This window comes from Mastigoproctus giganteus, chromosome 9 (genome assembly GCF_048544385.1).
Source record: "Mastigoproctus giganteus isolate SK-2022 chromosome 9, ASM4854438v1, whole genome shotgun sequence".
In the NCBI taxonomy this organism is placed as follows: Eukaryota; Metazoa; Arthropoda; class Arachnida; order Uropygi; family Thelyphonidae; genus Mastigoproctus; species Mastigoproctus giganteus.
Genome location: NC_143583.1, coordinates 39,991,597 through 40,018,016, shown reverse-complemented (window position 1 = coordinate 40,018,016; position 26,420 = coordinate 39,991,597). Strand labels below are relative to the sequence as shown.

Here is a 26,420-nt window from a genome sequence, read left to right as displayed (position 1 = left end):
GGGGGTGATGGACGCTAGAATCTAGTTAAGCCGAAAGGGGTTCACTTAATCGGTGAGAATTTGGGCACTTAAAAATTTTTCATTGTGTCAGGCGTCGCTGGTGATATAGGCAGAGTAGGGAGGGAGACTGAAGACTGGGGGAGAAAGACAGAAGTATGGGGACGATAGAGAAGGCGACCCCAAGGCAGAACAGTGGGGCATGCCCGTGCCCCACCAGGTGAAAAATACAGGGTAGCGAGGAGAGGAGGGGACAGGAGCACTAACAGGCCGCCTCCCTTTGGACCTCCACGTCGCTTTTATCGGACTTTCTCATGCCATCAAGAAGAATAAGGAAGCTGAATTCCTCACTATTCAAACCCGTACCGATACCGACATCAAACAGGAACATAAACGTGTGTGGCTATAATTCATAAACTTATGGCAAACCGGCTGGAATAACTCCACAACTGGTGCAACTACTAAACTTTTCCTTCCTGTGGTAACCTTCATCAACAAGCAACGTTCCACTAGGTTCTTCCCTAACGTCTATGCTTCCTTCCTATTAACTGGCCACGGGTCCTTCAAGAGACGCCTTCTAGAGTTCGGCCTAGTCGAGGATGCCCTCTGTACCTGTGGAGAACCTGAAGACTGGGATCACGTGATGCACTCATGCAACGTATACTTAGATCTAAGAAACCAACTACTCCTAGACCTCCACACAACATCACGTCGGCCAGAAACCAAGTTATTGGAATCTAATGATGCCTTCCGTGCACTGACCAGTTATGCCAACGAGGTCTTTCGTCGTCGCTGGCATCACCTGCAACTCCCGAACACTACTCCTGGATAACCTCCTCTAGACAGCAACTGATACCCAGCACCGGAAACTTCCAGATATGAAACTGCAAATGGCGGACAGCCCTGTCGACGCCGCTCCGTAATTCTCCATTGTGATGATCCTGGACTCTTTAATTTGAACTTTACCTATTCTCTTCTTCCTACCCACAGTCTTTCTTCAGGACTCCCACAACTGCACCTAGCACTCTTCCTGCTCCGTTTCGCCTGGGAGGATGCCTACGCTCTGTCATCCTCGCTATCTTGTCTGTCTTCCACTTTCCTGTCTCTTCTCCGCTCTTTCCTTGGCCCTCCCCACTCTCGCTCCTGCAGGAGTGTGGACGGCCCGTCAGATGTCTTTTACTCCCTGGTCCGGCTCCTCGTGCCAGTGGACGGATGCTGGGAGGCTCCTTCCTGGTGATCGCGCCTCCCAGTAACGAAGAGGCCAGTCAAACAACACAAACAACACACTACTCACACATAACCCACACTGACTGGCTTTGCTATGTTAACAGAGTATTTAACGCGGATTTGTGGGAAACCACGGGAACCGCATAACAAAAAACACTATGTCCACTATGTCCACTATGTCGCCTCCAAGGCTCTGTACTCTCTTGTGCAGTGCAATTCTTTTACTCCCACACCCGGCAGGTGGGGGAGGTGACGGCTTGCTGTCTCCTCTCTTCCCTGCCACACCATTCCTTCTCTCTGGTGGGGCATGGGCATGCCTCACTGAATAATTGGGGGTCACCTACCCTATCGACCCTCTTCTTCCTATTTCACCCCCCAGCCTTCACTCTCCCCTCCCAGCACTTTCTCTTGCACAGTGTATAGCCCTACACATCCAAATTTAAAATACACCAAAAAACAAAATTTCGCCCAACCTTTCAGGCACTTCAGAAACAGGCCTTCAGCGTCAAACCTCATATTAGCGCTTTAAGTGAACTAAAATCAACCGCGGTCGTTCCAATTTTTTATTATTTTATTTATTTATTTATTTTTTTAGGTCCTAGCCACTAAAATCTCAGGAAAGTAAGTGGCAGGACCCGCCAGAGTACAATTGACTCACTGGTAACACCCGGCTAGCCTCCACGTGGCGAGGTATGGGCAACGTCGGTTCCCATTAGGGGCCTGGCGGCCAGTAAGCAGGATAAACAATGGGCACAACATATAACCCTACTCATGACCCACACACTTCTAAATCTGTGGCTTTGACAGAGTACTGTCACCGATACATACATGTGGACATGTGGACATGTGTTTTTGTAATGGGCGGCACCTAGAACGTCAGTTCATCTCCGCCTCGTATCTCTGTGAAGAACAGTACCACTGTAGAAGGGCCAGAAATAAGTAGTGTATGTTTGTGTGTATTATGTGTGTGTTCTGTTGTTGTGTCTGACCGCTTGGCTACCCAGAATCATCAGTCACCTGGTCAGATGATTCTGGGTACTCGACCGCACCACGGGAAGGTGGGCCAGTCTCAATGGAGCTCGCACTGTCTCAATTCGAGACGCTGACCCACCTGATGTTGGCAAAAGTTGGGCCAGATTCCTCTGGGCGCCCACTCCAGAGGAGAGAAAAAAAAAAGGATTTCCCGTGGTGTTAAAAAAAAATAATAAAATAAAATAAATAAAATAAAATAAATAAATAATAATAATAATAAACAAATAAATAAAAAGTAAATAAATAAATAAATAGAAAATAAATGAATAAATAAAAAAAAAATAAATAAATAAAATTAAATTAAAAAATAAAATTAAATTAAATTAAAAAAAAAAAATTGGGAATGTTGCTCCCTATTGAGTAGCTTCACCAGACAAAGGAGTAGAATTATTCGTAGACGTATAACTAATTCTTCTTCTTGTGAAAACATCGGATGCAAACTGCTGAAGAGCAACATAAGAATTCTTGTCTCCCACCAGCAAAGTTTCATGCCCATGAGAGAGTGTAGAAACTGATGAACGAAGAACATCTCTAAAGTCGTTATACAGCGGACATTCAAATAAAATGTGGCTCCAATTTTCATTTTCCCCGCATTGACAAGCTTCCGTCCTAGAAAGACCAAAACGACATAGTTTTTCGTTAAGAGATCCATGTCCCGTTAAGAGGAAGGATGTATATAAGTCCAAAGAGAACCAGACAGGTTTCTGCTTTACACAAAAGGTCACCTCAGGGAAAAAAGTCCTAGTAACAGATCCGACAGATGACGTATCCCAGCGTGTCTGCCATAGATTTATCATTTCATTCCACAAACGATTACGTTCTTGATTAATATCTGAATTAATATTCAGAACCAAACCCATAAATTCAGTTGATAGTTGGTTTTTTAACCTATAACAAAGACCTCTGTAAGCTACGTGAAGGTCCAGTGGCAATACACCTGCAAGAACCTGCAGTGCAGAAGTTGGGGATGAAAGTGTGTTGGGCCACAGCCCAGCTCAGGTCGGCAATAGGGCATGTGGCAGCAATTGCTGCTGTTCAGTTCGGTTGTGTCACCGATACATAGAACATTCGCGGAGATGGGAGAAATCTCAGGAGCCGCTAGACCCTCAATATACCTCATACCTCATACCTCATGTCGCCTTCCCCCGCCAGGGAAGGGAATGAAAGTGTGTTGGGCCACAGTCCAGCTCAGGTCGGCAATAGGGCATGTGGCAGCAATTGCTGCTGTTCAGTTCGGTTGTGATGTTTGGATTTCCAGTCCACTTGGTTGGCTTATGTTTCGTTTTCTCAAAGGTTATTTCAGTCAGTTTCAAGTTTGCTTATCTCAGTTCTAGATATGAGCCCGAGTCGAACCCAGTGTCTCAGTGTGCAATCGGAGGGTTGAAGTTTGCACTCCGTCCAACAGTTTTGGTCCTTTTTTACCTTTCAGTTTTGGTCAGGTAAAGTAAATGTCCTGGTTTGTCGGTCGTTGTGGAAGGCAAGTTCAATTCTTCTTCAGCTGTAGGCATTTTGCGCATATCGGCTGAATGGTGTGTGTGCTCATCTTCTGTGTCCAGGAGATGATGTTCTTGGTTCTTTGGTGGTGGCAGCAGACCTGCGTTCTTAGTCAAGCTGTGGGAGGTCTAAGGATGAAGTTAGCCTAGCATCCAAGTTATAAGGCGTTAATTATCTTGTTTTAAGGTCAATGAGATATAGTGTATAGTGTGTTTAGGGTCTAACGGCACCAGGGGTTTCCCCCCCATCTCCGCGTAGTATACATTGTGGTGTGATACAGAACACTGTAGAGGCCAGAGGTTTAAAAGTGTATGGATATTGTGGTGTGTAATGTTTTGTGCCGGTGTTCATCTGTTCTTTTAGCCGTTGGGTCTCAAATGGGACCCACCGTTGACCGCACTATACCTCGTGGAGGCAGACCAGGTACACCAGTATTTTAGAGATTTACTATTTACTCTGGCAGGTCCTGCCACCTAATTTCCTGAGATTTCAGTGGCTAGGACTTAAAAAAAAAAGTGGGGGGGGGGGGAAGAAACGCTAGAAATTGGGTCAGGCTGAAAGAGATATAAGTTATGCGGGGTAGAGTTATTTTTTTTATTTTTATTTTTTTTTAGTGTGGGGCTTGTGTAGTTTTGGCAAGGGTCAAACGCTAGTCGCAAGATAGCTAGAGAGGGAAGGGAGACTGAAGATTGGGCGGTGAAAGACAGAAATATGGGGTCAATAGTGAAGGTCAATGAGGTAATCAACATTGGAGGTAGATAGATAAATAGAGAAATAGATAGATGTTGCAGATAGAACGGGGTGGTTTTCTTTAATACTGACGCGATGGACTTTTATCATTTTATTTATTGCCTTTTTATTTATTATCAGTTTTAGGGAAAAAAATTGAGTTTCATAATTAGTTCTGCTGTTATTTGTTAATTTTCTCCTCCCCAATGAGAGTACCTGCAAGTTTTCAGTATAGACTGATTATAAGAGAGTATCGTGTTATTCTTCCAATTACTGTGGAGGAGTATCAAGTTGGTCAGTTGTACTCTGTGGCAGAGGCTAGTAAAAATGAAACTGGTGGTGGTGAGGGTATTGAAGTGCTCAAAATGAACCTTTTGTCAATGTACCTTTTTTGGGGGGCAATTTCACTAGCGGCCAATATAAGACACATATAAGATTTATCATCTAGCTAGCAAAGTACCAGCTTTTCATTCGTTTACTTGCGCGAAAATGATCTCTCGAAATACATGAAGAAGCCTGGAATGCATATCTGTACTGTAAAACAATCATTACGAATCCTGGTTACATGAAAAATAACTTCATTATTTCTATAGAAACAATGCACTGCCAAGATAGAGGAGGCCAGAAAAATGTACACGAACTACTACTTGAGAAACTGAAACAACGGGATATAGTATTTATTGATATAGGAAATGATGCTGTGGAGAGTAGGGATTATAAAGAAACCGAAGATCCATCTGAATTTAAATCACAGAAAACTGGCAGAGGACCTTTTCAAGAATACTGGCAGAAAAAAGTAAATCCAATTATGTGTGCATATAATTGTGACTGTGGTTAGTGACTGTGGTTTCAAATTCAAGTGGTCTAGTTTACAAAACAGAGTTGAACCCTTCATACAAAGGACAGAGCAGCGTATATTTTTAAATTTTCATCGACAAGTGTTTTGTTGGCTTGATCGGTGGTGTGGTATAACGATGAAAGACATCAGGGAAATAAAAGATAAAACAAAAAGGGAACTAGATGAGCTGCCAGTGTGGAATGCACGTGCCCCTACCTCCTAAATAAAATTTTGGGGTTCGGCACCGCTGCTGTCCGTTCAAGATATAATCAGATGGTTAATGATATGACCAGCAAGTCAGAATAACTCGAAGTTGGTTTTATTCCATAATAGTGTAGTTCTATTTTGATCTGTTGGATTTTTATTCTTCAGATTGTAAAAAAAATATACAGTAATGTGAAAGAATCTGAGCCAAGGTACTATGACTATGAGAAGTAGCATAATTACCTTTAAGGAGAACTTACTATATTTTAATTTGAAATATTAGTAATACTAATTAAACCATATGAATTTTTGTTATCAAGTGAATTTGATTGTGTACAAAGTATCACATTAAGTTAAATTCTCACACGATAAATTACTAAATAATTGGTGACATTTCTGGGTTCCATATTGAAGACTTTCATCAGGCCTAATCATGACAGTTGCGAAGCCTGTTATTGTATAGGTAGAAGACTCCTACAGTTAATAACTGCCTTCAAATCTTTCATGATTTTACTGAAATATAAAATAAAATAATAAAAATTTGACTTTGTTCACTATATATTTTTTCTCTTCAAGCGTTCATCTTATGGTCTACGATCTCTTTACTGGATCTTTTTGATTCATTGCTTACCAATAATGAAATATCTGTAATAATTGAAGGGACAAATGTAGATGGTGTTGTACAGCAGATATCATCTTTTAAAGGTATGAAAAGTGATATTGTGTTGCACACATTGGCACTAATGATATTATGAGTAGATCTGAGGATTTACTTAACAAGTACAGGGCAATGCTGAGAAAAAGCCTTGAGTTAGGATTAAAATTGAAGGTGTCTGCAATTCTGCCCAAACACGATAGGAAGGAGTATATGGTGAGAGTGTTATCAATTATTTCGAGCCTGGAGAGACTGTGCAAGGCTCATGGGGCAGAATTTTCACAGTGTTTTCTGTGTTTGTCCCTGTTAAAACAGAAGAGACTATCAGGGACGGGATACTCTTAAATAGAAAGGATGCAAGAATATTTACTGACGCTATCGAGGCAGTGATAGGTGGGCGGTAAAACTGGTAGCTTGGGTGCATACACAGATTAATAGATTAACTAGTGCCGTAGGCAGAGGTGAAAGTGATTCTTGAACCGCTTCTATTGGAACATGCAACAGCCTGGAAAGCAAGGTGTCGGGGATTTCAAGCTCTGCTGTGGTCATCGTGGAACAATTAAATACATGGGCTGTGAGCAATATTCTTGATCTAATTATCAGCAGTGATCCTTCATTCATTGAGAATTAATGAATTAATTCATGCATTAAGAATCTGCAGTTAAAAGACATCCTAGGTGGCAGTGATTACAGTATATTGCTGTGGAATTTACTGAAAGACAATTACTTTCAGGGTAGAGGGAAGAGCTTTTGATTTCGTAAGGGTGACTACAGTAGTCTCAGACAGTTTATGAATTCTCTCCAGTGGATCCAACTGGCGTTGTTTCTAAGGCAAATTAGAAATGGGAAGCATCCAGAAAAGTAATCGTAGAAGCTACTAAATTTCTCATTGTAAATAAGAAATACTATTCAAGGCTTAGATTTAAATAGCTGTCAGGTGAACTGATGGGACTTGTGGCATAGAAGAAAGGTGCATGTAAATTATCAGATGATACAGAAGCCTATGATAGATATCACCTAGTCTGTAATCAAGTCACAAAGTAGGTTAGACAAGCTAACGCAGAATACAAAGAAGGCTGTGGTGAAGGAAAGCAACAAAACCTTGCTTAAATATTATTTTAGCGACATGATGCACAGGCATGTGGAAACAAGGAATGGAAATAAGTGAAATAATGAGCACTTCAACCTGCATGGAGTAACGTGCTTTCAGTTTCTTAAAGAAATGCAGATTATTTTCAGACCTCTCCTGGCTTGTACCACGAAACATCTATAAATAGGTCTCAGAGTTCCGGGAAAGGTCTCGGATCTTTCCCGGTACTCCTGTACCACGACACTTTTATGAATAATCTGTAATTCTTTAAGAAATTAGAGACAGATTACACTCCACGCAGGTTGAAGTGCTGATTATTTCATCAATTTCCATTTCAAAGACGTCTTTACTTATGTAAACATTAAGAGGGGATGAATCGCATTGATTCACTAAATATGAATGGTTCTACTGTTGATGATCCTGCTCAGGTCTTGGTAGCAAATTAAATAGGAATTTTGCATATACTTTCACACATGAGCAATTCTTTAGGGAAGCCGATGTGAGAAATTTATCAAATTCTAACAGGGAGCTAAATGATTTTGTAATAAATGAGAGGAAAGTTGAAGAGAAACTGTCGAAGCTAAACAAAAAAAAGGCACCTGGAGTGGATAGGATCTATCAAGTTAAAGTCGCAGCTCCATATAACGACCTCAGGGGAATAAGAAACCGATCGTTATATCGGAAGGGCGTTATATCGATTGTTCCTAAAATAGCATTGGTTAATGAGAAATTGGCCGGGAACAACCACATAGGACGTTATAACGTGTTGGACGTTAAAAGATGGGTCGCTATAAAGAGCTTCGACTGTATATTACGGGAGGCAGCAAAGGAGGTAAGCAGACCCTTAACCATAATTGAGAGTGCATCTTTGGATTCAGGCGAGGTCCCTGTGGACTGGAGATTTGGGAATGTATCCTCAATTCTTAAAGGGAGTTCAAAAGGGGACATGAGTAATTACAGACCTGTTAGCTTATCCTCTGTTCCAGGAAAAATAATGGAGTCACTGATTAAAGAAGTAATGCAGGACCATCTAGACAGGAATGCAGTTATGGTGCAGTCACAGCATTCATTTGTCTGACCAATCTGATCGGATACTATGATGCAGTAACAAAGGAACTGGATGCAAAAAATAGTTTTCATATAATATATTTGGATTTCAGGAAAGCTTTCGATACTGAATCACATAAAATACATGTGTAAATTGGAGGAGTGTGACATTAAGGGCAATTTACTGCTATGGATAAAGCGATGGTCGAATGGGAGAAGACGGAGAGCAGTTATTAATGGACACTTTCTTCCTGAACGAATGTTATTAGTGGAGTACCCCAGTGGTCAGTGCTTGGCCCTTTGTTGTTTTCTATATTTTTTAGTGATATTAATGAAGGTTGCAGATCATACCACGGGGTTATTATTAATCACAGTAATCAGGTTAAGCTACTGCAACAAGATCTTGAAAAATTAGTCAGATGGTCTGAAAGATGGTAGTTGAAATTTAACATTTAAAAATGCAAGATACTGCATAATGGGTAGCAGTAATCCCAAATTAACAAACTGTGTTGCTCTCCACTCAAGGTAGCGGAAAATGAAAGAGGTGTGGAAGTAATTGTGCAGTCAGATATGAATTTCTCTGAGCAGTGCAGGAAGACTTACAGAACAGCTCATGGGGTTTTGTCAATGATGTATGGGAACTTTGCTAGTAGAGATAAAGAGTTCATTATCCCATTGTACAAGGCAGTGGTTAGGCCGTACCTTGAGGCTATACAGGTCTCATTTTATGAAGGATATAAATCTTCTGGAACGGTATAGAGAAGGACAACGAAATTGGTGAAGGGAACAATAAGGTGGTCTTACCAAGAAAGGCTTTAGTTCTGGAAAAAAATTAAAAAATTCCTACCCACTTCCACGACAACAAATAGAAGTTTATTCCAACAATCAACCATCGTCAAACTTCCGCACATCTGTCCTGCAACTATTCTTTCTCAATTTGAATTCATATATTTGTTGTCGTGGAAGTGGGTGAGAATTTTTTATTTTTTTTGCCGATACTTCATAAGCTTCTTGCATCATTTTCCACTATTATTAATACAGTACTAACTTCATCAACTTCGTTTTCTGTTTCACTAGGTGTTCTTAAAGATTCACTCACCCTTACGTCCGGTTTGCCCTCTTCGGTAGCACAGTTGGTGGGATCGCCGTCCTCCCCATACCAGGTGGAAGAGACCTGCGTTCGAGTCCCGTTGATGAGGGGAGGAATTTTTGTGGACTTTTTCTCAACGTGGCTGAGTTAATCGGTCTCAGGCGAGGATAGTATGGGTTTTCTCCCGGAAACTCTGGTTTTTCGTCCACAAAACAGAAAATCGACCTCAGAACACATGCAATTTACAGACAATATACACGGAGAAATATGGTCTAAATCGCTGATGCTCCTAAAAAATCCGACTACTACAACAACGTCCGGTTTTGTTTATTTTTTCATTAATGATCTATCAACTTTATTTCATTTGATAATGTTGAATTCTGTTCAGATGGTGTTAAGCATTACAAAGTTATCTATTCTTCCAGCGACAGCGATGAACTCAATTCTAGTCTCGATTCCCTCTCAATCTGCCTCGGCAAAAGTAAAAGAAATGGAAATTATATCGCTTCCGCTCGAATATTCCACTTTGACCTTTTGTCTTCTCTGATTATTATATTGGAAATTCTTTTATTGCAAGTACTGACATATTCGACGAATGAGGTGTCCTATTCTGATATGACCTTCATCTCTCTTTCCATATCGATCCCCTAATATCGCAGACTTTCAAACTTCTCGGTTTAAATAAGCGTCCTTCTCGACTTATAAGATGGGTTAATCATATAATCAATGTGGTGATTATTTATTACCTGATGGATTAGAGAACTAGCATGTAAAAGTTACAATTATTCTCCATAAGCCTCTTATATTTCCGGAATTTGATTTGTGATGTTATTCTGATCCCCACAACAGCAATATGTTTCTCCCTCCCAGGCTGGAGTGAATTCAAATGAAATTCATTATTCTCATGCTTTCGAAATCGTCTTGCCTTCCAGCGAAGAAACTACGAATCATGGTGTATTCGTTTCAGTATTGTCTCTTTTCGATTCAAACGACAACTCCATGGGTTTCTTTTTGTTTACAATATCATAAACTCTTTTAATGATTCCGTGTCTTCTTAATAATTAACTTTCATTACACTCTGCCTGAATTCGCGTGATAAAACTTATTTTGAGCTTCCTGTCTCTCGTATTTCGCAGTTACTTGCCATTGCTCTGCGTAACCCATCTACTGAAAGTACTTTTCACTATGTTTCATTAAACCTAATTCATATAAATGTTAATGTATTATAGCTAAATTTCAACTTTCTCAGTTTAGGGTCTGCGTGCGCTGTCAGTGAGAAATATGTAGTATTCAGTGTAGTCCCTAAGTTCTTTCAGAATTGTGCTATACGGTACATCATTCACGGTATCTTCAGTCATCTGAAGGCATAGCCTTAAAGTTTTGTTTTGGGGATTAAAAGGATGTTTCTATTACATTGATGCACGTTTGGATTTGAGTTGAAACCGGTGGACTCAGCTTAATTTCTGCCGACGTGGAGGTTGAAAATAATGAACATTATTAGTGATGTTCATTTGGTAATCATTCGGCTGCGTTGTGGAATGAAAAACCGACATGTTCTAGGGGAAAGAACATGCAACCTTTGCCCTAAACCGGTTGTGGAGTGAAATAAAACCCATAACCCAAGGTTCTTTCATATAATGTACGAGAATAGCAACACTGTCCACTGCCCTTCGCCCTCGTGGGTAGCACAGTTGGTAGGATCGCCGTCCTCCCCACACCGGGTGGAAAAAATCCGCGTTCGAGTCCCGTCGATGAAGTGAGGAATTTTTACGGGCCTTTTTCACAACGTGGCTGAGTTAATCGGTCTCAAACGAGGGTACCATGGCTTTTTCTCCCAGAAACTTAACCATTTCGTCCAGCAAACAGAAAGTCGAACTCAGAACAGACGCAATTTGCAGACAATACACACGGAGCAATATGGCCTTAGTCTCCCTGATGCTCCTAAAATCCTACAAGAACAACAACATTGTCCTTCCTGCGACGGAAACATTTAGAAGGGATCCTGAAGTCCGAATAAGCCAACAGGCTTAAACTGGATCTCACGAACCTTTGGAGACTTAAACAAAGGTAATTCCTTATCCACTAATTAGTGCACGTTAAGAGAGAGCATATACGGAGAGAAATACAGTGTAATATTTTTAACAAATTGCATCTCAACGTGCACATCGCTGGCGGCCCAAAAGGCCATTCTATCTTGGTATTTAAAGAACAAACCACTGACGAAGGTGTGTTATTATGGCGAAAGTGTGTGCTAGTAGGCTTCACTTATTAGCATCACTGGCAGGGCCGCCTCGGCTGTTAAACTCTCATTAGCTTCCGTAATTGGTCCCCAGACATTGACCGTGTCATACACAAACCACCATCACCTTAATCCACAGGCTACTCCTACTATGAAAGGCTTTGTGAGTGTTATTAGCACTTTTGCTGCGCAGTAAAACACCATTTAATGAATATCACTTTCCGGAGAAGGATTAGATTTCCAAAATAAAGAGAGGTGACAACAGTTTGTCCACAGCAACCAGTAAAGCTGCTAATTTTCTTGACGAATGTATTTAGATTTTCTTTATTTACCAGGTTAACTTTTTTAAATTAGTCAGTAAAGAAGTGATGAAATTTTAAATCAGATTTCCACACTATGGCGGAACTAGTCGGTCATACATTCTGCTTCCACATGAATTTCCAGATAGCGATGGATTCAAGTTTGCAGACAATACGAAGGCTGGCAGGGTTGTTAATGACACTACGCTACTGCAATAGGATCGAGAAAATTTGAGTGGATGGGCTGAGAGGTGGCAACTGTATTTTAACATCGACAAATGCAAAGTACTGCGTTTGGGTAGCAGTAATCCAAGAGTAACGTACCAACGGTGCGGTACTTCGCTCAGGGTAGTAGAGAATGAAAAAAACCTTGGGGATAATTGTGCAGTCAGATATGTTGAAGCTTTCTGAGCAGTGCAGACAGGCAGAAAGAGTAGCTCATGGGAGTCTTGTCAATGACATACAGGAAGTTTGCTAGCAGGGATAAGGAGGCGATTATCCCCTTGTACAAGGCAGTGGTCAGTCCACACCTTGAGTACTGCATACAGGCCTGGAAGAATCATTTTAGGAAAGATGTAGAGTTGCTGGAACGAGTACAAAGAAGCAACGAGATTGGTGAGTGGAACAAATAGTTTCTCTTACGAAGAAAGGCTTAAGGTGTAGAGACTAGGCACCTGAGAGGTGATCTGATTGAGTTGTATAAGGCCCTGAATGGTTTAAGCAAGCCCAATGCTGATGGGATTCTTCCTCTTTCTCAGATTACAAACCTTAGGGGGCATAAAAGGAAATTGAGGAAAAACAGTTGTGGAATAGATCTGCAGCAATCAGCCAGCGGATGGTTGATTGCTGGAAAAACTTCCATCTGTCTTTGTGAAGTAGAGTGCTTAAATAAATTCAAGGCAGAACTAGACAAACTTTTGGAGTGAATAGATGGGTGAAATGGGAAGGGTTTTTTTTTTGCTAATGCTGTATAAGATTGATTTCATCATATGCCTCTACTAATCCTGATCTCCATTAGTTACACTCTTCGGCCAAGGCAGCGAGTCATTTTTGAAACTAATAGGCTTTCTTTCTACAAAAACTTTCTGTATTACAACATTCATCACAAAGAGGCAGTGGATAAATACTAAGAAAAACTGCCAATTCGAAAAGGACCTTATGCAAAGAGAGTTTATACATTGTCTAGCGAAGGACCATCTACCTAATAGTGGGTATGTCTTCTTTTCCGTCAGTACTGCCGCCAGACAGCTAGGCGTGGATTCTACAAAGCCTCTAAACTATGCAGGAGTTATGTTGTAGTATGTTGCCAGGAATTCATCCCGTAGATTTGAGATAGTTCGTGATGGAGGCAAGTTTGCATTGTTGAATATTTCTGCTAGCAAATCAAAGGCTGTGACATTGAAAGGAATCTTGAAATCGCTTTCCTACTGTGCGATATCGAGAGCACTCATGGGTAGCACAGTTTGTAGGATCACCGTCCTCCCCACACCTGGTGGAAAAGACCTCAGTTCGAGTCCCGTCGATGAAGTGAGGAATTTTTATGGGCCTTTTTCAAAACATGGCTGAGTTAGTCGGTCTCAGGCAAGAACAACGTGGTTTTTAATTCCATCGTATTTTTCGTCCAGCAAACAGAAAATGGAGCACAGAACACACGCAATTTACAGACAGTATACACGGAGTAATATTGCCTTAGTTGTTGATGCTCCAAAAACCCAACAACAGCGATATCGAGATCTGGCTGTATCTTGTGGCTCTGAGGATAAATACTTTGGGGGTCTTCTTGATGACACATTGTCTTCTTAAATATCTCACGATACTGTATGCAAAGGTTCGTAAAGACTCTGTGCAAAAACATTGTCTATATAGTTCGTAAGGACTGAGGAATGAAGGAAGGTCGTTGGACATGCTTTATAAATTTTTATTTGTTCCAGTTCTACTTCTGCGAGTGGAGCATGAGGCTACAGAGCAGTTAATATTGTTGTTGGGAGACATTTCGCTTTGCCACGGAGGTTTGCCTTATTGTGGATAACTTGAGCCCGGAGGACTGTCTCAAATGATGCTCTACAACTAATTGGTGGGAGGGATTCCCAATAATTACCGGTATGTGATTATTCAGAGAGCATTAGAGTATGCGGCCGTAAATAATAATTCTCTTGAGATATTGGGGATACGAGCTTCTTCTAAGATTGATATAATTTATGCAAATTCTATGATTAAGAATGAAAGGACAAGATTTAGAAGAGAATTATACAAGATGTGGAAAAAGAGCGTTGCAATAGTTATTTTGTTGGGGAGAGTCACCCATAAATTTACACCGAAAAGAAAGTAGAAGAATGCAGGCAATGGACGCAGTTTGATTCTCAAGCAACTAAACTGATTAGTGAGGCCAACCTGGTCTCTCCTGGACCTCAATTATTTTCAATTCCAATAGAGGAGAACCTGTCTTAGGTTCAGGTTGGCCTGTCTTGGAATTGAAAATAATTGTCATTGTAGTTATGAGTTGGAGGAGCTCGCCCAGCATTTTGTGTTTGATTGCATTTTATTTTATAGCAGCATTTTAGAGATGAATTTTAAATTCTGATGGAGGTTTCAGTCAAATAGGTGATTTACTTAGTGATAGAAGAGTTTTTCACAGTTTTATGGTATTTATTAATGAGGCTTTTAATTGTATATATATAGCGTGTACGTGATTTTGTTATTATTTATAAATAGTGTATATAATGAAATTGTAAATATTGTACATAATATTTTCGTTGTACACGGTTTTAGAGACTAAGCTTATTAATAGCCAGATTGATTACAAATGCAGTAGTAGGGACCTACCTCTTAGTGGTTACGGGTTGTAACCTAGGCATTGAGATTTAAAGTAACTTGAATGAATGTCTGGGGTTGAGAGCCTTTGGCCCATTTTATAGAAGGCTGCCCTGGCCTAGTGGTCAGGCGCGCGGGTGCATAAGTACACGTGCCTTGAGTGACCGGGGTTCAAGCCCGTGACTACTGAATACGGTGCTGTTTCTTGTATTCTGTCTATCTTGTGAACTCCTCTGACCGTTTGGTCGTCCCGGAGTATAAATAGAAAATTTATTTATTTTATTATTTTATTTATTTAAGATTTATACAAAAGTCTTAGGCGTGGATGGGTTATGCTCAGTTACAAAAGATCAGAAAATTGAATTGAATTGAGTCGCAGTAGAAGTTGTCAATTCACGTAATTCCACAGATATGTTCTATGGGATTTATATCCGACGAATTCGGCGGCAAACGTAGCACATGGAAGTTGTTTTCGTGTTCAGCGAACATCTCTAGAACAATACCGGCAACGTGGCAGGATGCATTATTCTGCTGGAACACACCCGTGCTACCCAGAAAGACCAGGAAGTCACCATGAAGGGGGTGTACTTGATTAGCCACAATGGATTGGTAGTTTCTAACATTCAGAGTGCGCTCTAGGCGTATGAGGGACCAAGAGATTCCCAGGAAAACATCTCCTATACCAAAACACTGCCGCCACCTGCCTGTTTCTGTTGGATACGGACATCGGAGTGATGCCTCTCCGTAGTTTGTCGCCGTATTGTCTATCTACCGTCCACTCATCATAGTAGGCAAATTTTTTTTTCCAGTCATCAATGGTCCAATGACCTGGTTCAGATGCAAACTTTACGCGTCGTTGGTGATGGATGGTTATAAGCATAGGTACCTTGACTGGCCCCCTACTCCGGTGGCTCACACGGAGGAGAGTTCTTTGTATTGTGATCTTAGAAACACTTCTCGTTGTCCTATTATTAAAGTACATGGTCAACCTTTCCACTGTTTTCCGTCTATTTGCTCGCACAAGGTGGGACAACCTACACTAACAACCGTCGATGACTTGCAGGCGCTTCCCTCTGGCTCAGTGACTACTGATCCGTCCACTATCCGTCCACTCTTGGAACAGCTCGCAAAATTCTCAGTTTCCGTAATATTGCTACCCTTCAACCGACGCCCGACAATCATCCATTTTTTGAAGTCTGTTAGATCACGTTGGTCAAATACGAAGTATTTGACCGAATTCCACGAACCTGCTCACATTTACCGTTTCTTATCGCGACACTTGTGCCACCAGGCAGGTATGAATGAACGATTGCTAAAACACGAGAGTGGTCATAACATTTTGATTGGGATGTACATTTTAGGATATAAATAATTTCGAAATCATCTTGTTACTATCTTCTTTGAGTTACTAAGTATGAGGAGCGGAACTTGGTTCAGCCTCATCTGTAAAAGAAAGCTCTATTTAAAATGAAAAGCTTTGCTTGACGTTAATTCTCGAGTTAACAAGAAATATACGGTGTTTCGTCTCTTTCTGGTGTAGAAAATTAAATCAAAAACTCTCCAATTTAGTACAGAAACAACAAATAAAGTTATCGGTTGATGAATGACTTGATTCGGTGAACTAATCAGGTCTTTCCAGTAGAACTACAAAAAGAAGTTATCCACTGCAATAAGAGTAATACAAAGAGCTCATTCTGTTATTATGTTAATTGATGGGGGGAATACTTGGACATGTTGTTCGACATTAACATTATGTTAATGTCACACAGTAATATGCAAGCTTCTTCTTTCTTCTGTTTAGCATAATAACATAGGACCAGACATACTTTTCAAGTTGCTAAGAAAAGAACGTAATTTGGTAGTGTATGGAGTCAGTCATTCATCATAATTTTCAAACACTAATGACCCTGGAGTCTGCAATGGAGAAGAAAAATTTCAAGTATATGAAGTAGAATTTTGGATTGCTATAGGGTCGATGTTTTGTATTTCGTATGTTGAAATTAATGGGTTTAAAAGCAGGCGCATCTCGGTTTTCCATTAAGTTCTGTCGTTTATGAAATAGTTATAACGAAGTCAGGAATTATGAAATAGTTATTAAGAAGCCGGGAACCGCATTTAATGGAACTAAATTGCAAAAACGAATTATTTTTTCATCGTGTCTTTAAATTAATGCAACTTATTCAAATCAGTGACCACGCAGACGTTCTTATTAAATTAGAAACAAGTAGAAATCATCAGGAAAGAGAGAGAGAGTCAATCGCTATAGTTTCTGAACACAATGAGATTGTCTTAAAAGATCTCATTTTAGCTTGTCTTAGTAATACTAAATGGTAACTTCACCATTTAGTATAAATATTATGAGCCTTCAAACACATCTTGTTTTATTATCTTGGTTTTGTAATTCGCTGTTATACTCGAGTGCTACAGAGACTGTGAGAGAAGTCTCAGTGGTTTACGACGGCAAATCTTTGAAGAAAACTGAAATTTTCAAATGCCACAGGTGCACTAAAGAATGTCGATAATCTATCGACAACGACTCGCCACCTGAACAGCCAAGGACTTCCACCACTCCAGACTAAATTGCAAACGTCTAGGAGATTCGATGAAGACAGAAGAATTACATACCATCAGGCAAGAGCAGAATGTCAGTCTCATTCAGCGTATTCTTGGACGTGCACTCATTGCCATCTACAGGCAGTTCTTGGCAACTTGAGTGGTTGTACCATTGCGCTGCCATTTCACGAATTAAAGGATCAGCGTGTGTAACTTGAATGAGATGAAAATTTTTTCGGGAGGTACTCCTTTTCTAATCACAAGCTGTATCGGATTTGGATTTGCTTTGTTTTTTCTCTGTTTTTCATTATGCATAGATCAACTATACATGTTCATCTCTAGCACAAGAGTACGTACCTGTGCATGCATCTCTAGCACCCCTGCGGATAATTGACACCCAGCTGTATTTCTTTTATATTCGTTGGCGTACATTTTTCTTTCTTGATTTAGCAACGAAAACTCACCTAGCGACCTCTAGCGTTTATGGGCGAAATCAATTCATTATTGCAATTCGTACAACACAATTTTAAACGTGAAATATTAAAATAATCAAAATGCTTCTCAAAGAGCGAACTTAAGAACAGAGTTAATGCACAGAAAGACATAAGTATAAATTCTCAAGTATAAATTGAAAGTAATTAAAAATGCCACGAATGGTACTAGAAGAATTACGAAAAGAAACGAGAAACTTTGAAATGGGTTAAGTGTTTTTAATCAGATTGATGGTGCTATTTGTGATCTTTGTGAACAATAGGATTCTGTAATTATTCCAACATAGAGCAGCAGTATAAAAGGACCGAGCAGCGCGTAAATTGTGCAACTTTTCTAATTTGCCGAATGGACTTTGATTAAGTGCACTTCTGAATGAGTGAAAGAGAGTTTACTCTTTGCAAAACTATTTCTTCGATTGTCCTGACATTTAGAAGAGAAATTATAAGAGATACACTACAAGCCACAGGTGTATTTGCGAAAGAACCACTAATTCGATTTCGTAGCAATCTCACGATATATTTGTTTTCGGGAATAGATAGTTAAGTCTTTCGCACCTTTCGTTTTGGGTCATAGTCCCTGGTTAGGACCGTTAGGACTGTTTCTGAGGGACATGAACGGCACTGCAGGTGCTTGAGCTGAAATCAAGTAATAAAAGCAAAAATATTGGACAAACACTGTGGAAGAAAGAACACTAGAGGGAGCTATTTTGCAAATGTTCAATTTAACAAATTGGAAACTGCTCTTGTGACCCTCACTTCGAATAAGTGAAGAAAACGTACACTGCCCTACCAAAATATGCGGGTTGCTCATGTAAAAGCATATTAAGGCTTAAAAAAATATATTTGGAAAATTTAAGAAGTCACCTTTTTCATATAAATGTCGGTTCCATGGCTTTACTAATCTTTACAGGTTTGATCAAAAAGTTCGGTGAATGTTGAAAAACTAATTTTATTTGGTGATATATAAGTGTTATTGTTTTTAATATGTTTCATTATAATCTTCTTCTACAACCACCATCGTGCCTGCCACTGATCTAAACATTTTTGGAATTCAAGGTGATAAATCCCGTGATTATGAGGACCAGAGTGATGGTGCTTCGCAAGAAATTCTTATATGTAAATCTCTGCGTATGCAAGTGCCAATTCCTTGGTCACTTTTCGTGCCGTTTTCTCCAAACAGCATCACTCAATCATCGAAAAACTTTTGTGGTATTCCTCTTCGATATTTGATGCGGGACAAATTCATGATGAACAATGCCCTTTTAGTCAAAAATACAATATGATCTTCACATTTGATCGAGATAGCCTTGCTTTTTTTGGGCCTTGGAGAAGAATCTTCCATTGAGAAGACTGGGCCTTTGTTTATGGGCGACAGCCATACACCCACGATTCTTCATGGATGTATGGTCTCTTAGATTTCTGCAAAATTGCTCATTGCAATATTGCAGAGACCCAAAGGTTCAATCGTTCGTGATCTCATGACAAATGACCCATGCTTGGGTCTCTGCAATGTTGCAATGAGCAATTTTGCAGAGACCTAAGCGTCGGTCATTTGTCATGAGATCACGAACGATCGATTGAACCTTTGGTTTGATTAAAATTGAAAGGTGGACAGAGTGAGGCTCATCTTCGACCTACAAGCGTCCATCTTTAAAGTTTGCGAACTACTGTAAAGACAGAAAGACACCCGAACTTTTTAATCAAATCTCGTGTGTGTTTTAAATAAATTTTTGTAACCAATTTTGTTTCTTAATACGAATTCTTTGAATTCTTAATGCATCTCTGTGTATAACCGCAACGTTTGTAGAACATTGGATTGTTTCAGGGCGTTTATGAAAAGCGGAAGTTTGAAGATTACTTGTAAACAACAAACATCGCATCACCCAGTACATCAACGTAATAAATATTTACATTTCTGAATAACCTCTGCCACAATAACCGTGACGTTACGTCTTATATGGAGATCCCCTTAAGTCTGCGTAGACATCTGAGTTGATGTTTAAAGATACTGGAAGAAGTATAACGCGTAGACATTTCTTAGATTACACATATTTTTTCCATCAAGTTGCCTTTAGCATAACTCAAAGAGCAATTTCTTTCCCATTTTCTGTTGCATAGCAACTTGATGACTTACAAATGGTCTTATTTTGATATTCACGTATTGAGAATGCTAAGTATGATAAAGCTTCTTAAGTTTAAATTAGCTTCGTTTTTGTCTGCCTTTGATATCATTCCTAAACTTCACCACTGAACTCAGTATCTGAAATGGCTCCAATTTTCATCCATACAGCGATGAAACCTGAATTCGTAGTTGGTATGCAGAAATACTTCAAAAGGAAATGTTGAAGAATGAAAGAGAACTCTATTATTTGCTCGAGGAATTAAGTTTAAAAAGAGAGCCACGAGAAACGTCGCTTTTTGTTGAGACTGACATGCAGATCGCTGAGCATAATGAGTTGCTTGAGATTGCTTTTAAAACAGATGGTTTCATGTCAACAAAAATAAGGAAATTTGGCTTCGGTCCACCAGATTAGTCTTATGAATAAATAATGTTATCTTCATTGCCTATGCGCACAACATAAAAACAAGTTTCGCGAAACCTGGTTGCCATTCCATAGAAAGTTTCTTAAATAATAAGAATATAAGAGGTAGTTTGTTCTTTGAAAAGAATCCATGTTTCAATGACTTTTCCCATCAGATACATTCAGTAGAAACATTACTGGGTATATCGCAACAATATTCAAAATCCACTGAACATTGTGTTCAGTAGATTACATGACGCTAGATCATATCTTTCCCCTAAACTATGAAACAATGGATGATGGGAGGCTGTAGGCAGACTCACAACTGATATCCAGCTTCCTGGTTGCAGCTATTCCATTCGTTACTGAACTTCATTGCATAATACTGCATTGTACTATCTTGTGCACACCCATCACTGTGAACGCCATATTGTATATTACCTCTGCTGTTGCTTATAATTTATTGTGTATACAGAACAGTCAATGTGCTCTTTTGTTCAGAAGAAGCAACTTCTTTTCATTTGGCTTCATAGGTCGTATTGCACTCCGTTTATACATTACTGCACTGAAATATTAGATATCCTACCTAATAGCACGTAGAGTGATGTAGGCCGATGATAACAGTAGGTATACTTGGTAGCCCTGGTGTTTTATCGATGAGGCTTAACTCGCATGCGTTGTTCCAGATGTTCTCACAGATTCTGGATAGGATTCGTGTCCGGCGAATGCGGATCACTGCAGGTGCTGCATATCATGAAGTATTCTACGTGCCAGGCTTGCACAATTGTTGGAACCCTTCTTCGAAGCTGTTTGAGCCCAAAAACAGCATGTACTTGAATTCGAACCTGGTTTACAATAATGTTCACATTTACTGGATAGGTATGGTTGCATAGACTACTGTTCTGAGCTTCCTACTTGCTGGTCGAAATGGATTTCCATCCCTTCGCCGTTGAAGGATTTGATGATTGTCTGCAATGTTGTATTGCGGTTTTTGCGTACCTGGTAAGACAGACATCAGCAATTCCAGTCGCTGTGTATTATTCTGGTGGGACTTGTTCTTCTCGTTATTGGTCTTGTCTCACGGTAACCACGGACTAACCAAGGTATTTAAGTACAAATCCTAGACATTGTCTGCATCGATCCATAGGTGAACTCCGCTTGCTGGTTAAGATATTTCTGCTAAGCGAGCACCTATGAATAATGTCACCTGCCTTTCCCATGAAATTTTAATGACTCGAATGAGGCACTGCATCTCTTATGTCTGTTCGTACCACGTGCCGAGGCACGTGGTACAACAGACATGTTTAGGTCATTATTGTCACTCGAGCATTGACAGTAATGACCATTTACGTAATTTCTGTCGACAGAAAGTAGTTTTATCACAGAAGATTATCAAATATAACAAAAATTAAGTGCCAGGAATGATTTTCTTGTCGGGTGTCAATACTAACTATGGTTTCGCTATTAAAAGTGTTTTCTAGCTTTCCTGTTAGTGTTGTGTGAAAGTGTAGTGTCAATCGATCGTGTTTTGTGAGAGGGTGTTTCAGTTTCATGGAGACGAATTTTGTAGAATCGTCACCAAAATTTTGGGTGAAACAATAGCTGGCGGAGAATTTTACGTTTATAATGGGATGTTCACATCACATGTTTTTGAATAGACGTGACAAATAACATGCAGTAAAGTATAAAGTGTTTGGGGGATAATGGCACCAGGGGATCCCACATCTCCGTGTTGTGTACTCTGTTTGTAGCACAGAACTCTGTGAAGGCCAGAGATTTTACAAAAGTCTAGAGGGTATTGTTGTGTTGTGTAACGTTGTGGTATGTTGTTTCTCTGACCTTTTATCCGTTCGTTGGGCCCCTAAAGTGTAGAGTATGTTTACTGGCAAGCAGCACCAGGGGTTTCCCTAATCTCCACGTAGTATACATTGTGGGTGTGAAACAGAACAGTGTCAATGCCAGAGGTTTAAAGGTGTGTGGATTTTGTATATGTGTTGTACATACGTTGGGCCTCTATATAGTGTATAATGTGTTCGTGTCTAACGGCACCAGGGGATTCCCCCCACCTTCGCGTTGCTTTCATTGTGGGTGTAACAGTTCACTGCAAAGGTCAGAGTTTTAAAAGTGTATGGATTTTGTAAGTGTAGCGTTATGTATCGTTGGTCCTCTGGCCATTTAGCCGCTAAACCCTTGGTGGAGCCCAACGTTGTCTACACTATGCCTCGTGGAGGAAGACCAGGTACCAAGTAATTTTAAGTTTTCACTGTGGCAGGTCCTGCCACCTAGTTTCCTGAGATTTCAGTGGCAAGGACCTAAAAAAAATTAAATACAATTAAAAAAACAAAACAAAACTGGGGGACACTTAAGTTTAGAAAAAACGATGTGGTTGAGGTTTCAATTTAGAAATCTTTAATTTTGATTAGTTGCTTGGGATTTATGCTGGCGTATTAGTCAGTCAGAGTAGGGGGAAGAGACTGAAGACTGGGGGGAAAGACAGAAGTATGGGGTCGATGGGGAAGGCAACCCCAGGTGGTCAGTAAGGCATGCCCATGCCTCACCAGGAGAAGTATATGGGGTGGTAGGGGAGGGAGGCGACATAAAGACCGTCTCCTCCCCCCCTGCCGGGGAGAGGAAAAAAGGTACCAAGCAAGGGAGCTGGTACAGATCGCCATTTGGCTATCTGGCAGCGAGGCTGCAGCAGCCGTAATGTAGTCATATAAGATCAAGTTGTTGGGCACCTAATGGGACCCCCCCGTTGCCCATACTTTTCCCCGAGCAGGCAGGTCAGGCCACCTAGTGATAAAAACAAAAATTGGGGTAAACACTAGAGGTTAGATTAGGGCCGAAATGACGTGCAGTCGGGACGTCCATTTTATCAGAGAGATTTCTAGACTGATTATAACCAAAATTTCAGCACGAGCAAGGTATCCCAGGTAATTCTTCGCTGATAAAAACAAACGGAACTGCCCTGCCTGTTCTTCTGACTTGACTTGTGAATTTTTTTTTTTTTTTTTTTTTTTATTTCTAAGACATGAAAGGAATTCATTTTGCATGAATAAGCGCGATTCAAGGTGGCATGATCAAGAAACAAAGTCTTACAGAAAACGACTTTCAAGAGTGCTTTCAAGTTCAAGCATGGTATCGACGTTGGCAAGTGTGCAAAAGTCCTGACGACGCCATAACATTATGTGGTAACTTTACGATGAAATTTTATTCATTTAATCCTGGAACTTAGTTGTTCGACTTTCTATTGTATATATTTGTTGGGACTAAAAGCCAAACTCTTTATATGCATAAATCCATCTGTAAATGAATTGCCTGTATTACTTGGTCAATTTATCTGTTTCTCGGGATGAAAAATCCGATTCTGGGCATGAGTACCCAACTTCTTGAGCAGTGTTTCTGACAGCCCTACTGTCGATATCATGTACCTTATCCAGACAGTCTATGGTATTTTTTTCATATATGCTTGTTCTAGAACAATCCCTCCATACTGCCCTCGTGGGTAGTTGGTAGAATCGCCATCCTCCCTACACCGAGTGGAAAAGACTTGAGTTCGAGTCACGTCGATGACGTGAGGAATTATTATAGGCCTTTTTCACAACGTGGCCGAGTTAGTCGGTCTCAGACGAGGGTAGCATGGATTTTCGTCCAGAAAACAGAAAATCAACCTCAGAACACCCTCAATTTACAGACAATATGCATAGAGCAATATAGCCTTAGCCACCGATACTCCTGAAATCTTACAACAACAAGTCTCCCTACTGCGTCTTCAAGTGCCAGCCTCGACCAAGCTTTTCAAAATATTACCCGTCATTCTTTGGCACTGACTTATTGAAAGGCGTTTAAGAAATTCCTGATGTGGATCTGGTTAGCATCAATCAACTACCTGAAGGAAAACAAACTCCATGTTCTCGGGACACGTAACGCTATTCATATTAATGGAAAAACTCAATTATCTACGACAGTAAAACATAATGAATAGAGTATGTAACTGTAAATATGAAATGTACGACGCATACATATTACGAGACAGCAAAGATGCATTTGTATAATGCATAGATCTGACAAACACAAGAAAAGTATGTTTGTTGAATATCAATAAGATACGCGTGATTGCAATGAGAAATGAAAATATCTGCTTTAAAATTACCAAGTAGCCCTAAGAAGTGATTTGTTCCAAGGATACGCGTGTCACCGGTTGTTTACCACTGTTATAGACTTTTCAATAGAAGACAGAAAGGTTTGGTGATAGACATCAGCAATGTTAAGCAAATCTAAAGCAGACGATAATCGAGAGTTGAAATCGCATTGTTAGTTGTCAGCATAAAACCAACAATGAAATGATTGCAATTGAAATTATGCCATTTTTCTTTTTAAATGAATCGATTGTTGAATTGTAGAAGGAAAGCAACAATAAAACAATTGTGATTTCGATCATGAGTTTTTAAATGAATCTATTGTTGAATTGTAGAAGGAAAGCAACAATAAAACAATTGTGATTTCGATCATGAGTTTTTAATTGTCAGCGATTCTATAGTTCAGTATACATTCTAAAAATAGCTCCGGTGTGTTCAGAATCGTGACAAAAGCTTCTTTTATGGAATTCACAATAATGAATAAAAATAATCTTAAGAAATAAAGCATTTATTTAAATACGCAAAATTTTCTTCAATCATAAGGATCATTAAATAGAAATTAAATGAGGAGAAATTCGATTCGGAATGCGCTTGCTAGTAAAAAAAATAGATTAGCGACGAGCAAAGGAAAGTAGAACTTTAGGCATTCATTCTTCTTTTCTCCCTTCCCCTTTCTTCCTCCCCTCCTTTTTTTTTCAAGTCTCTGTAAGCGAACTTAATAGAAAAATGGTCTTGTTGCTTTCTCGTAGCAAATTCCAGCTTTACTTCGCCGGACTGTTTTTGGAGCGGACAGCTGCTTTGATGCGAGTGTTCACGATAGCCTTGGCGTTTTAGCTGCTTTGTTTCGAAATGAACGCTTGAAAGCGCACGATCCGGTCGATGACGTCCACTGTGAAGACGCGGCCCAATGTAGCTTACGGTTATTAATCTTTGTGTCATGAAAGACAATTCGCGGTTCGAGACGTACCGTTGCATTTGTTTTCCGTCTGATTGCTTCTCCGACACTGGGAAACAGTTCATGAACATTTGCTGTCCATCATGCTCCGAGAAGTTCTCTTGAATGTCTGCGAAACAAACAAAAATTAGTTCAAGGATCATAAAGCAACGAAGTTGAATAGATGGCGCAAAAAACATCCACCTTGATGCGTGTCACCTTCTTTGGGATCTTGAGAAGAACAAGGAAATACATAACGCACGCACACGCTACTCACCACCTTTTATTCGTGTTTGTGTGTCTGATAAGCGAGATGTTTTCTCCACGCATGCCTTTTAAAATCTGCTCGGCGCAGGCGTATTAAGAATCCATTGGTTAGTAATCTATTAAATTTAAGAATTCATTCTTTCTTGAATAAATAACAGAACTCTTCGCTTTACTTAAAGGTTAAAAAGGATGTGCTTACACCATTGCCTTTCGCTTTGTATCGAAAATATTTTATTTATACGCTATATTTCGCCGGTTCGTGTTATATTCAATCAAAATAAAAGGATACTAGAAAATGATTCCACGCAAACTTGAGATTGAGGCAAAAAATCTTTCACATTTTATATATCGTCAGAATAAAGGTTGTATGAATTATATAAAGTGTAAATAAATATTTGCTGTATTTATAAGCAATAAACATAAAAATAATTTCCACGTTTGCATTTTTAATGATTCCAAGTAATACAATTGTTTTTATTTTTGTGATGACTTTCTGTTATTGCAACAATAACTGTGTTAAACGAGGGATCGGTAATTGTCCCATACACGAGTGCCACCTAGTGACCCCCGGTAAGATTTTATGCGGCATGCCGATGGCATGATCATTTCCCATATATTATATTCGGGTTATATCTCTTAAAGTGGCACGCTTGAAGATTTCTATAGCTGCAAAGAGCAGAAATAACCCACAAGAAAAAGCTTGCCGACCCCAAAAGGGATTTTCAGTTCTTCTAGGCAGATCGGAAGCTATTAGGGGGCTGT

General features: G+C 39.9%; 1 protein-coding gene and 1 pseudogene across 1 annotated transcript in view; both read left to right on the top strand.

Moving 5' to 3' along the window:
* Positions 1-26,420, top strand: part of LOC150080159 (kin of IRRE-like protein 3) — a 347,514-nt gene that overhangs the window by 80,571 nt on the left and 240,523 nt on the right. The window lies entirely within an intron of this gene.
* LOC150080160 (phosphatidylinositol transfer protein alpha isoform pseudogene) lies at positions 4,686-5,540 on the top strand (annotated as a pseudogene).